Source organism: Macrotis lagotis, chromosome X (genome assembly GCF_037893015.1).
Source record: "Macrotis lagotis isolate mMagLag1 chromosome X, bilby.v1.9.chrom.fasta, whole genome shotgun sequence".
Taxonomy (NCBI): Eukaryota; Metazoa; Chordata; class Mammalia; order Peramelemorphia; family Peramelidae; genus Macrotis; species Macrotis lagotis.
Window position 1 is genome coordinate 507,495,909 of NC_133666.1, and position 13,104 is coordinate 507,509,012.

Sequence of the window (13,104 nt, forward strand, 5' to 3'; positions counted from 1 at the left end):
AAATTGTAAATACTCCTATAAGGGAAGAAAACACTTGCAATTCTTGAGAATTGAATTTCTCTTAGGATTGTTAAAGGGTTGAACATAATTGAAGAGATTGCACTTAGAGATATGGGTATGTTTGGTTTCTTACGGAAGAAGACTAAAATAACATGATTATGTTTGAGACAAATTACAGTGCTTCCAACTGTGATTGATCAGACCATATGAGCTCAGAATGCTCTACTACAGGTCAGGCACAAATAGTCTGGGTGAACAACTGGGATATTTCTTCTAAATTCCTGTATCTTATGTGTCCTTTGAGCTACCTTAATTCTAACTTCTCATAGAACACTTTCTCAGGTAAGAGCACCCTATTCTGGGTGATCCTGTGCATTGTCTCCCATGCCTTACAATCAATGCTAAAGTTTCCAAAAGAGAGTGACCCAGAACTTAGAATATTTTGAGGTTCTATACATAATTAAATCAGAAGTGAATTTATATTATTATATATGGAGAAGTTTGTAGTCATAAGGGCAGAGGGTTGGAAAGTACTTAGAAGGGTTGGGCATAAAAAGATTAGGAAGTGAACTTATCTTGATCCATCCTTTAATTAATCAGTTTAAGTGTTATGATTGGGATGTTAAAGGAATAGTGGAAGAGATTGTACCTGATAATTTGGTTGGGGAATACTGTAGGTCTATGTTTGGAGTACAATAGAGACAAAGGGAAAGAGAATACTTAGAGGAAATGGACATTAAAATATCTTGATGATAAATGCTTTGCTTGATGATTTGGCTAGGACTTGAGGGAGTATGTTTGGGTGGGATCAGGGAGAATGTAAGAAATTCATAAACTGATTTAGTTTTGCATGATACCTTGGCTCATGAGTATTGTGTGTCCATGGAGGATACTTGAAAATGAGGTAAGATTATAAGTGATTATACTTCCTTGTGATTCATGTCTCTTGAGCAGTGTATTTATATTGAGACAGTAGGGGGAAGGTACTTAGTGACTATGAAGCAATACTGCTTATCAGTCAATCAACCAATAAATCAAGTTTTGAGAATAATATTTCTATCATGTCAGATAAGAGGAGTATATTTTGACAAAGAGCATGTAAGTACAAGACAAGGTTAAACAATAAAAACATGAAAAGGACTATACCAAGAGAAGTCTAGGTATTATAGAATAAATAACACAAGAGGAAGAGGGTTAAAGAACTATTATAGTAGGGAGAAAGAAGGGAGAGTTTGAATACTGAGTAAATCCTATTCAATAGATTTAACCCAGAGAGGGAATAGCATATATTACCAATTGGGTTTAAACTTCTCTCCTACGAATAAGGAAGAATCAAAACAGAAAAAAAGAGAAAATTATAGACCAATCACCCTAAGGAAAATTGATGCAAAAATCTTAAATAAAATTTTAGCACTGAGATTACAGCAACTTATTAATAGTAGAATATACCACAAGCAAGTAGCTTCTATACCAGGTAGTCAGGGATGGTTCAATATTGAGAGAACACTCAACATAATTAAGCACATCAATAGTAAAACACAAGACAATTCATATGATTACCTTACTAAATGGTTAAAAAACCTTTGATAAAATACAACTCCATTCAAATTAAAATGCTAGAAAGTTTAGGAATAAATGTAGTTTTCCTTAAAATAGTAATCAATGTCCATCTAAAACCATCAACAAATATAATATGTAATGGGAATATATGCACATCATTTCCAATAAGATCAATGATGTCTATTTTCATCATTACTATTCAATATAGTATTAGAAATTTTTGCTTTAACAATAAGAGAAGAAAAAGAATTTATAGGAATCAGAAGTGGCAATGTGGGAGAAAAGCTTCTACTCCTAGTAGATGATATGATGGTATAATTAGAGAACCCAAGAAAACCATCTTAAAAACTCTTTGAAACATTAAAAAATTCAGCACAGTAGCAGATTATAAAACAGGCCCACAAAAATCATCGATATATATATATATATACATATATATCCAACAAAGGGCAAGAGCAAGAGATAGAAAGAGAAATTCCATTTATAGTAACTAGACAACATTAAATGCTTGAAAATATGCCCCTCAAGACAAACCCAGAAACATTATGAACACAATTATAAACCAATTCTCACCCAAATAAAGTCAGATCTAAATAATTGGGAAAATGTCAACTGATTATGGTTAGGTTGAACTAATATAATAAAAATGAAAATTCTACTCAAATTCAATTACTTATTCAGTGTCATACTAATTAAACTACCCAATAAACATTTTACAGAGCTAGAAAAACTAATAACAAAATTCACCTGAAGCAAAAAAAAAAAAAAAAACAAAAAGCTTCAAGAATAGCAAGGGAATTAATTTAAAAAATTAAAAGTAGGTGGTCTAGCTCTACCAGATCTAAAAATATACTATAAAGTGGCAGTCCTCAAAACTGCCTGGTACTGGTCAAGAAATAGTATAATGGATCAATGTATAGGTTCAAAAGAAATAGTGGTAAATGACTACAGTAATCTACTCTTTGTCAAACCCAAAGACATCAGCTTCAGTGGTAAGAACTCACTATTTGACAAAAATTTGGGGGAAAATTGGAAAATAATATGACAAAAATTAGGCATAGATGCACATCTTACACACTATATCAAAATGAGGTCAAAATAGATACATGATTTAGACATAAAGGGCAATGCCATAGTTTAAGAAATACTCCATCTGATCTATGGAAAGGGGACAAATTTATGTCCAAACAAGAAATAGAATACATTCTAGACTGCAAAATGAATGATTTTGACTATATTAAATTAAATACTAATAAAATGAATTTTGCCAAAATTAGAAGGAAAGCAGAAAGCTGGGAAACACTCTTCTCAACTAGGAGTTCTGATAAAGGTCTCATTTCTAGAATATATAGAGAATTTCATAAAAGTTTTAAAGTTTCAAGTCATCCCCCAATTGCTAAATGGTCAAAGGATATAAAAAGAGTTTTCAATTGAAGACATTAAAGCTCTCTCTCTTTCTCTCTATGAGAGAGAGCTTTAATGTCTTTAATGTCTTCATATATATATATATATATATATATATATATGCATATATAAATATATATAAACATGAAAAATGCTCTGAATCATTAATTATTAAAAATGCACATTAAATCAACTATGAGTTATCACCTCACACATATCAGATTAGCTAAGATGAGAAACAGGGAAAATGAGCAATGTTGGAGAAGTTGTGGGAGGACTGGAACATTAATGCATTGTTGGTAGAGTTGCAAACTGATCCGTCCATTCTCAAGAGCAACAAGAAGCTATGTCCAAAGAGCAATAAAATTGTCCATACCCTTTGACCTAGCAACTCCAATTCTAGGCCTATATTCAGAAGAAATCATAAAAATGGACAAAGTGCCAGATGATCCAAAATATTCATAGCAGCTCTTTTTTGAAGTGGCAAAAATTGAGTGGATATCCATCAGCGGGAATGTTAAACAAGTTATGGTATGCGAATATTTTGTAATACTATTGTTCCATAAGAAAACATAAATGGTTGAACCCTAGAGAAGCATGGAATAAATTATAAGATCTAATGTTGACCAAAGGGAGCAGAATCCAGAGGACAATTTACATATTAACAATATTATGAGATAATTAGCCTTGATGGAAGCAGCTCATCTCAGCATTTCAGGGAGCTAGGACAACCATATTAATTCAGCTATGGATAACGCTGTCCCCATCCAGAGGAAGAAAAATAAAAGAAAACAAAATCCTTCAGAATCTGATGAACATACATTCATTTTTTTGTTTTTAAAATTTTTATAAATATTTTGTTGTTTAATTATATACAATAGTAATTTCTACCTAACATTTTGTAAGATTTTGAATTTTACAGCTTTTCCCCCACCCAACTTCCCTTCCATCCCCTTCCTCCACAGAAAGAAATCTGATAATCTTTACATTATTTCCATATGATGCATTGATCAAAATTGAATATGTTGAAAAAATAAGAAATCTTTGAGGAAGAAATAAAATATTAAAGATATGGAAATTATATAGTACATAAGACAACTTTCTAAAAAATACTGAAGGTAATAATTCTTGATTTTTATTTAAACTGCACAATTCTTTCTCTGGATATATTTGGCATTCTACATCACTGATACCCTAAAATTTTCCCTGATTATTGCAGTGATGGAATAAGAAGTCCATTAAGTTTGATCATCACCCTCATGCTGCTTGTTAGGGTGTACCATGCTCTTTTGGTTCTGGTCATCTCGCTCAGCGTCAGTTCATGCAAGTCTTTCCAGGCTTCTCTGAAATCCCATCTCTCCTGATTTCTAATAGAACAATATATTCCATAGCAAACATATGCCACAATCTGTTCAATCATTCTCCAATTGATGGATATGTCCTCGATTCTAATTCTTTGTCACCACAAATCAAGCTGCTATGAATATTTTTTCACAAGTGATGTTTTTACCCTTTTTTTCCATGATCTCTTCGGGTATCGACCAAGTAGTGATATTGCTGGATTGCCTTTTGAGCATAAATCCAAAATGCTTTCCAGAAAGTTTGGATCAGTTCATCAGTTCAGTTCCACCAATGTACATTAACTTTAAAAAAAATTATATATATATATATATATATATATGTGTGTGTGTGTGTGTGTGTGTGTGTGTGTGTGTGTGTGTGATATATTTCTTTTCCTTAATTCTAATTACTCATCCCAAAAATGACCAATCTGTAAACATGTTTAAACAAATGTGCATTTATAACATTACCCTGACTGTTTGTCACTGACAGGATGATGGTGGGAAAGGAGGGTGGAAGGAACATTTGCAATTTTAAATCATACATAGAATATGAATGTGTGTTGAAATATTTTCATAGCATGTATTTGGAAATTTAAAATATCAATGTAAAATCTATCCTACTCTTCAGGGAATAGAGGGAAAATGGAAAGAAAAGGGAGGAAGGGACTGATAAAAGGGAAGGCAAAGGTATAAGTGAAAGTAAATTTAAAGCTAAAATTTAAAAGAAAAAGGTCAAAGGGAACAAAACATAGGTGAGGAGCAATAAGGAAAGGAAAGAGAAAAATTAAATGGGGAAAGATACCACTGAAGGAAATAAAACATTTAGTGATTGTAACTGTAAATTTGAATAGGGTGAACTCTCCAAATAATGGAACCTGTTAGCAAAATGGACTCAAAACTAGAATCATAAAATATGGTGTTTACAAGAAACACATTTGAAGCAGAGAGACAGACACAGGGTAAAGACAATAGACTGGAGCAAAATATTATTATGCTTCAGTGGAAGGTAGAAAAAAAAATCAAAGATAGTGTTCCTGATCCTAGACAAAGCAAAGGCAAAAAAATAGATCTCATTTAAAGGCATAAGAAGGAAATTATATCTTCTTAAAAGGCATCATAGGCATTGAAGTTATAGCATTACTATAACATTTACCTGGTGGTATAGCATCCAAAGAAGAGAAGTTGAAAGAATTACAAGACATAAACAGCAAAACTATAATAATGGGGGAACTCAACTAACCTCTCTCAGAATTAGATAAATCCAACCACAAAATAAAAGAAGAAGGAAGTTAAGTAGGTAAACAAAATTTTAGAAAACTTAGATATGATTGACCTCTGGAGAAAATTGAATGGGGATAGAAAGGAATATACCTTTTTCTGTACAGAACATGGCACCTATATCAAAACTGATCAGGTACTAGTGCATCAAAACTTTACAGTCAAATGCAGAAAAGCAGAAATAGATACTTCTCAGATCATGATGCATTAGAAATTAAATGTAATAAAGGGTCCTGGGAAATAATTGAAAAAATTAATTGGAAACTAAATAACTTAATTTTAAAGAATGAATCAATTAAGGGGCAGCTAGGTGGCACAGTGGATAGAGCACTCTCCCTGGAGTCAGGAGTACCTGAATTCAAATAAGACCTCAGACACTTAATAATTACCTACCTGTGTGGTCTCAGGCAAACCACTTAACCCCATTACCTTGTAAATACTAAAAAGAAAAGAATGAATAGATTAAACAAGAAGTCATAGAAATAATAATTTCATCCAGGAAAATTATAACACTGAGATATCATACCAAATCTTATAGGATGCAATCAAACCAGTTTATGGAGGAAATTTTATATCTCTTAATGCTTATATGAATAAAATAGAGAAACAGGAGAACAATGAATTGGGTATGCTATTTAAAATTTAGAAATAGAACAAATTAAATATCCCCAATTAAATACCAAATTAGAACTTTAGGAAATCAAAGGAGAGATTAATAAAAGTAAAAGTGTGAAATCCATTGTTGTAATAAATAAAATTTACATCTAGTTTTATGAAAAAAATGAAATAGATCAGCATTTGCTTCTTCATTTTATTAAATAGAAGAAAACCAAATATCCAATATCAAAAATGAAAAGGGTGAACTCACCATCAATGAGGGAAAAAATTGAAGAGATAATTCAGAGCTATTTTGCTCAATTGTGTGCCAATAAATTTAATAACCTGAGTGAAATGAATGCTTAAAACCTTCCCATATTAACACAATGCTCACCATACTGTTTAATTCTGAGGGATGGAGTGGTGGGAAGAGTGGTTGGAAGGAAATTATGTAACTTATAATTATGCATATTGATGAATGCTGAAAAACTTTAAAAATAAAATATGAATTGAAATAAAAAGAGGTCTTAGCAATCATTCAGTCAATGAATATTTTTAAATTCCTTCTTGGAGCCAAATATCTCTATTCTAAGCAGTAGGAAATGCAAAGACAGACAAAATGTAGTCTTGTTCTCAAGGAACCTACAGTTTAATGGAGGAGACATATGGTAAACTATGTAGAAACAAAGTCCTTATAGGTAAAACTGGAGATACCAACAAAAAGAAGACACTGTCATTAAAAAGGAGATTGTTTGAAGCGGGGAAGATTTCCATTGGAATTTGAAGAAATCCAAGAGACTGAGATTAAGAAAAAATAGAATTACAGGAATGGGGAGATATTCAGTCAAATGGAATGAAATATTTTCATACGATTATCAGTTGTTTTGATTTGTCTTCTGCAGCCATATCTAGGGCACAGGTATGAGGGAAGAACAAGAATGAAAAAAATAAAATTATTTGATAACTTTATCATATCTTTAACAATAATAGTAAATTGTACATAATAGATTTAGTTTTATGTACAAACATTTTTATCATACTAAGCTATGGAAAAATGCTTGTTTATTGCTTAAATTTAAATTTTTAAAAAATGTGAAAAAATTAAAATTATGAGAAAAAATAAATGGAATGGAGTGAGGAGATGGAATGCCTTTACAAGGAACAGCCAGGAGGCCAATATTGCTGAATCACTAGTACATTGGTGGGGAGCAACATGTAAAAAAATAGAATTATACAATAGTCATGATTAGTGATTTAATTGTCTTAGTCCTTTCATGCTCTCACTCTATTAAGAATGATTAATTAATGTGTTTCACATTTTTGAAAAGACAATATCTGGATCTGGACCACTAAGAGAAAGAAAGATGTTGATAAGATTGGTTAAATGAATTTGAGGAATTTATTTAGGAGAAAAGAATAATGGAATGGGAGGGGACATGGCTTTTGTTGCTTTTATTCTGCTGGCTGCTATGTGGAATACAGATTATTTTTTTTTCTACTTTATCTAGAGGACAAAACTTAGAAAAGAGCAGAATTAAATATATCAGGAAAATCTTCCTAATCATTAGAGCAAAAGGAAATTAAATGAACTGCCATGGAAAGGACTGACATATTTTCCCATGTATAAGATTTTGATGTCTGAAATTTGAAAAAAAAATGTATTACATAAAGTTATCGAACTAAGTTTTATTCATCATAAAATTCATTCAACTCTTTATCACTGTCAAAACTCCCATCAATTAGCTTGTCTTCATCTGTGCTTGATGATGAATCCCTGTCTTGGGAGTGGCTCCAACTGCTCTCCTCCTTCCTGTGCTCTGGTCTATGGTTGACTACAAGGACTCCCTGGACAAGTGTGATGTGTGGATGCATATTTAGTCCATTCCATTTTATGAACCTGAAGCATTAATTTTTTTCCTCCTTTGGAAATCAGTCACTTCTTTCTCAGCAGTAATTCTTCTTGCCTTATGTGAACCATCTTTGTGGACACAGGAATTCCAATGGCACTTTGCTCTTCAATTCATCTCTTCAGTTCCCTCTCTATATTAGGCCATTTGACTGACTTGCTTCTCATGGCCTTCTTCTTCCATGTTGTTTCCATTAGGATTTCTTCTTCCCATAGCCAGTCTCAAATTGTTTTCTCAGTTGGAGGATGCCTAAACTGACGTTCAGCAGCACGATTTCTATTTGCTTTGGCAAACTGGATACACTTTGAACTTGAATTCAGCACTCAACGAAAATCTTTTCTAAATCATTTCTAGACAGAATGTTGCAAAACATTATCTAATATACTGGTGACAAATGCGAAATAATGAGTGCTAAGACAACAAGTGGGGAAAAAGCAAGACATGCAAGTAAAAAAATATTCTACAACCTCTCTATAAGGCAATCCCAATTTTTAGAGCCCAAATTCTTCAAAAAGGTGTGTATCTTATACATGGGAGAAATACAGTATGTTTCCAACTCATTTTAGGGCATTAAACAAAGTTCAATGACAGCTTTGGGCTTAAGTGGTATAGAGGCTTATATCTGTTCAGGAATAGATTGGGTTCCATGAACTCTAAAACTATTATGCAGTTCTGAATTCCTTTAGTTTCATGATCCTGAAATTTATGAGTAGTGAGGCATTGGTATTGACAATAAATGTGGAGTCAGAAGACCTGAGTTCACTTCTCAGTTTTGTGACCTATTTTCTTTATTTCTCTCTTTTAGGCTCTTCACTTCTCTCTGCCTCAGTTTCCTCATCTATAAAGAAATGAAAAGTGTTGGACAAGAAGATTTCTAAAGTCCCTTCCACCCTAAATTTATGATCCTTTAGTGCATTTGAAGTGATCTCCAGAAGATAAATTTCTTACACAAATTGGTTTTACTTATTTTTTTCCCTCAGTTCTTCCTTTTGAAAAATATCTTTTAGGGGTGGTTAGTTGGCGCAGTGGATAAAGCACCGGTCCTGGAGTCTGGAGTACCTGGGTTCAAATCTGGTCTCAGACACTTAATGATTACCTAGCTGTGTGGCCTTGGGCAAGCCACTTAACCCCATTGCATTGCAAAAACCTAAAAAAAATCTTTTAAATTTGCCACAGGGCATTAAAAATTTCAAGAGGCTACATAATATATGATAAATATTACTTGCATACTCTGCAGAGTTAATGAGTAATCTCCACATGCCTTGAGCCAAACTTGCCTTTTCTTCAGATATTTTGTCCTTCTATGTTGCTATCTGGGCTCATTGATTCCATAAAATCAGGAAGAACAACAATTATGAATTATCCTAAATTATTAATTTACTCTTAGATTGCTCTCCTATTTATGTGGACTTAAAATTGTACAGTGTTAAAAAAAATGTAAGGGCAGAGGGGGAGAGACAAAAAAAGTGGCATGTAATTGCATAGATTTTAATAGGAACCAGATGACAAATAATTACATTTGGTGGCTGTGGTTTAGAGCTTTGTAACTAAACATCTTGGATGACATGATAAAGGTTTAATACAAAATCAATTTAACCTAAAAGAAAAATGATGCCTATTTTTTGGGAAGTTGAGTATCATGCTATAAGCAGCTAGTCAAAATATTATATCCAGCTTCCTAAATGGTGATGATAATGTTGAGTATGAAGTCCTCCCTCATTAAACTTAATCCAGCTCTGTTTGTAAACTAAAAATAATTCCTTGTGGGAAAAGCTCTGAATGCAACTGATCTCTGCAGTGAATACCCACACTTTTTGTATTTTTCTTTCTTTGGCTATCAATATCTCTGTCTTTGTCACATACATCTTTCTCATTTGCAGACTTCTAAGGCAAAAGACAAGTGTTGATGAACATTGCCTTTAACAACATAGACATTTAAAAATTTCTCCAATTTTATGAGATGTATGCTAAAATAAAATAAAGGAATTAAAATAAAACATAATTCAGTGACCTCATCTGAAAGTACATGTATTTCACATTGGTCTCACTTTACCTCTCTATTAATAGCTAAAACAAAACAAAAAAAACCCTGAAAGCTATTTTCTCTCTCTCCTTCCCATCTCCAACCCATGGTGGGAGAGGAACAATAAAAACCAAACCCTTTAAATAAATATTCATAGTCAAGTAAAACTGATTCAATTTTCAAATACAGCACCACAATATATACATTCTGTATAAATGTTCTTGTATTTCTACAGTCATCTTTATTGGAGGTGTATTTATGTTTTAAAACTTTTTTTATCTTGAGCTAAGTAGATGGCAAGATTCATACTTTTTTCCTTCACTGGATTTGTTGCTGCAGTGCCTTGCACATAAGAGGAATTCAAAAAATATTATGAATTGATTAAAATAAGTCATAATTTAAGAATCTAAGGAGAAATGAAAGGAGTGCTTAGGAATTGTGAACAACAGATTTAAATCAGCATTCATAGAAGATTTTCAGGAAGAAGAAAAAATGAAACAACAGAAAAGTGAGAAATGGCTTATTGTTGTAGTTTGTAGCAAGGCATGGGAAGTTTGAGACCTTTAGTGATCTTACCACATATCCAGTGACCGTAAACCTGCTGAATTTGCTATTTAACTTCAATCCAATGTGATGATTTTATAAACTATTAAATATGAATTCAAACATCAATCACTTCATTATTTCCTTCAATTAATACTTCGCATTCCCTTCCATACCATATTTTCCATTTCTTTTTTTTTTTACCTTACAAATGAACCCAAAATGACTTAGTTATATATATATATATCTCACTAGAATTGGGTTGCTTGGATGATCATATGTCAAAATTGTTGCAGAATATGTTCCTATGTAGCCTTAGGTAGTACTGATCAACTCTTATATCCTAATTATCCTAAGATTGTACAATTCTATATTTTTGTGACCTCTGACAATGCTCTCTGAGACCATACCACCCAGCTTCTCAAACCATTCCTTCCCTCATTACCAGACTGTCTGTTACTCTAACCCTCTTTGCACACTAATTAACATCATCACTATGACAGCAATGGAAACTTTCAGAGACAAATAGGATCTTGGAGCCCAGGGTTGTAAAAAGGTTATGATGAGTCTGATGATTTCCTAGAAAGATAGGGCATATTTATATATGCTTTCTATGGGGAGTGATTTCAGGCAATGCAAGACAGTATTCTGGGTATCTCCTGAATTTGTAACTTGGGTGAGAGAGGTTGTGAGATTTGGAAGACACCTTGAAGCTCATCCAGCTCAACTCTTCTAATTCTTTCTGAGAAAAATGAGGGTGATGGAGATTATGACTATGATCAAAATTCATGTTTCCCAACCATCTTCTGTGTTATATAGAGTTACATAGAGTTTTTTTGCTGAGTGTCTTTCTCATAACTACACTATAAAGCACATAATAGAAATATTGCTATACCTTTAAATTTAGACAAACTAGGTTTAGGGAAATTATAACTTTCCCAAGTTCCTCAGTGGGTCAAATGGTGACTGGGAGTCATGTTTCCTGTATCTTGTTTCATCATTGTATCAAATAATTAATATTTATTTATATATTTAAATGTTTATATCTATGCAAGTTGCACAAATATTATTCCCATTTTACAGGTGAAGAAACTGAGCCTCAGAATTTTTAAATTTACTGCCTCCAATTATACAACTAACTTCACAACAAAGATCTGAGTTCAGGTTCCCTGACTCTTTCCTCTCATCACAGTCTCTCCTATCCTATTTCTCTCCCATCTCTCTATAATGGTTTAGTTTGAGTGTGGTTTTGGAGTAAATGTTTCCAACAAGTAAAACAATAGCATGAGTGGCAACAAATATTTCACAAGCCTCCTAAATATCAATGTAGGAAATTCAATTATTTTTATAAATACTTGATCATATATGTGAAATATGGACCTTGGAGTATATATAGACATTTCAAACCATATTTGAATTGTTAAAGACAGATGTTTCACCTGGCTGGTTTGAATTTTTCATTATATTATAAATATAACATATTTCAGCATGATGTGTAACAGAAGACAGAAAGCTGACTATTTGATTTTAAGAGTCAGATTTATGCCTGAAATGTATTCATATATGAAGTAGCATTTCTATTATTGTGACCCAATTAGAATCTGCTGAAATATTCGACAATAATTTGAGGAGTCAGGGAACTCAGAGCTCTGCAAATATTTCATAGCAAAATTGATTCTTTCAAAATTAGTATTTTCCTTAAAATTTCCCCTAATTTTCTTTCTTTTTTCCTTAAATTATTTCTCTCTCTCTCTCTCTCTCTCTCTCTCTCTCTCTCTCTCTCTCTCTCTCTCTCTCCCCTTTTTTTCCTAATAAACTCAAGCTGAAACCTGGTAAATTCATTGTCATCCCATTTACAAATTTTTGTCTCTCCCAGAAAATGTTTGAATTTGCTAATGCATTTAGTCAGTAGATGACTTGAACTTTTGCTTTCCCTGTGTAACCTGGAAAGTGCAAAGCCTTTCCAATTATATTTTTCCTTCTACAAAAATATATACAGGCACACACATATCTCTATGATTTTTGTTACCCTCAATGATCTGCCACTTGCGATACTTTACCTGTGGTAAAGCCAGTCATGCATTTAGGACCTATATTGTTTTACAAGTATATTAGTAGTTGATCAAAATTATACTGTAGTTTGAGAATATAATGGCAACATTCTGGTTTCAGTTAGGGAACCACCAAGTCAGAACCTATTACAATATTGCTTTAATGGCAAAAATAATTTCCATGCAAGCCCCATAGAGATACGGTAATGACTCTCCCCAGTAGGACAGGTATAACAAATCCGTTTTGTGAGAAGTCTTCAGAGAAGATAATGTTGCAGGTGCCAATGTGAACAAATGGCATCTAAATTATATTACATCTAAAGAGGTGAAATTGAGAGGTTAAATTGTATTAAAGCAATTCCCTTGTTAATGATACTGTGCTACACCTGCTGTGCTAA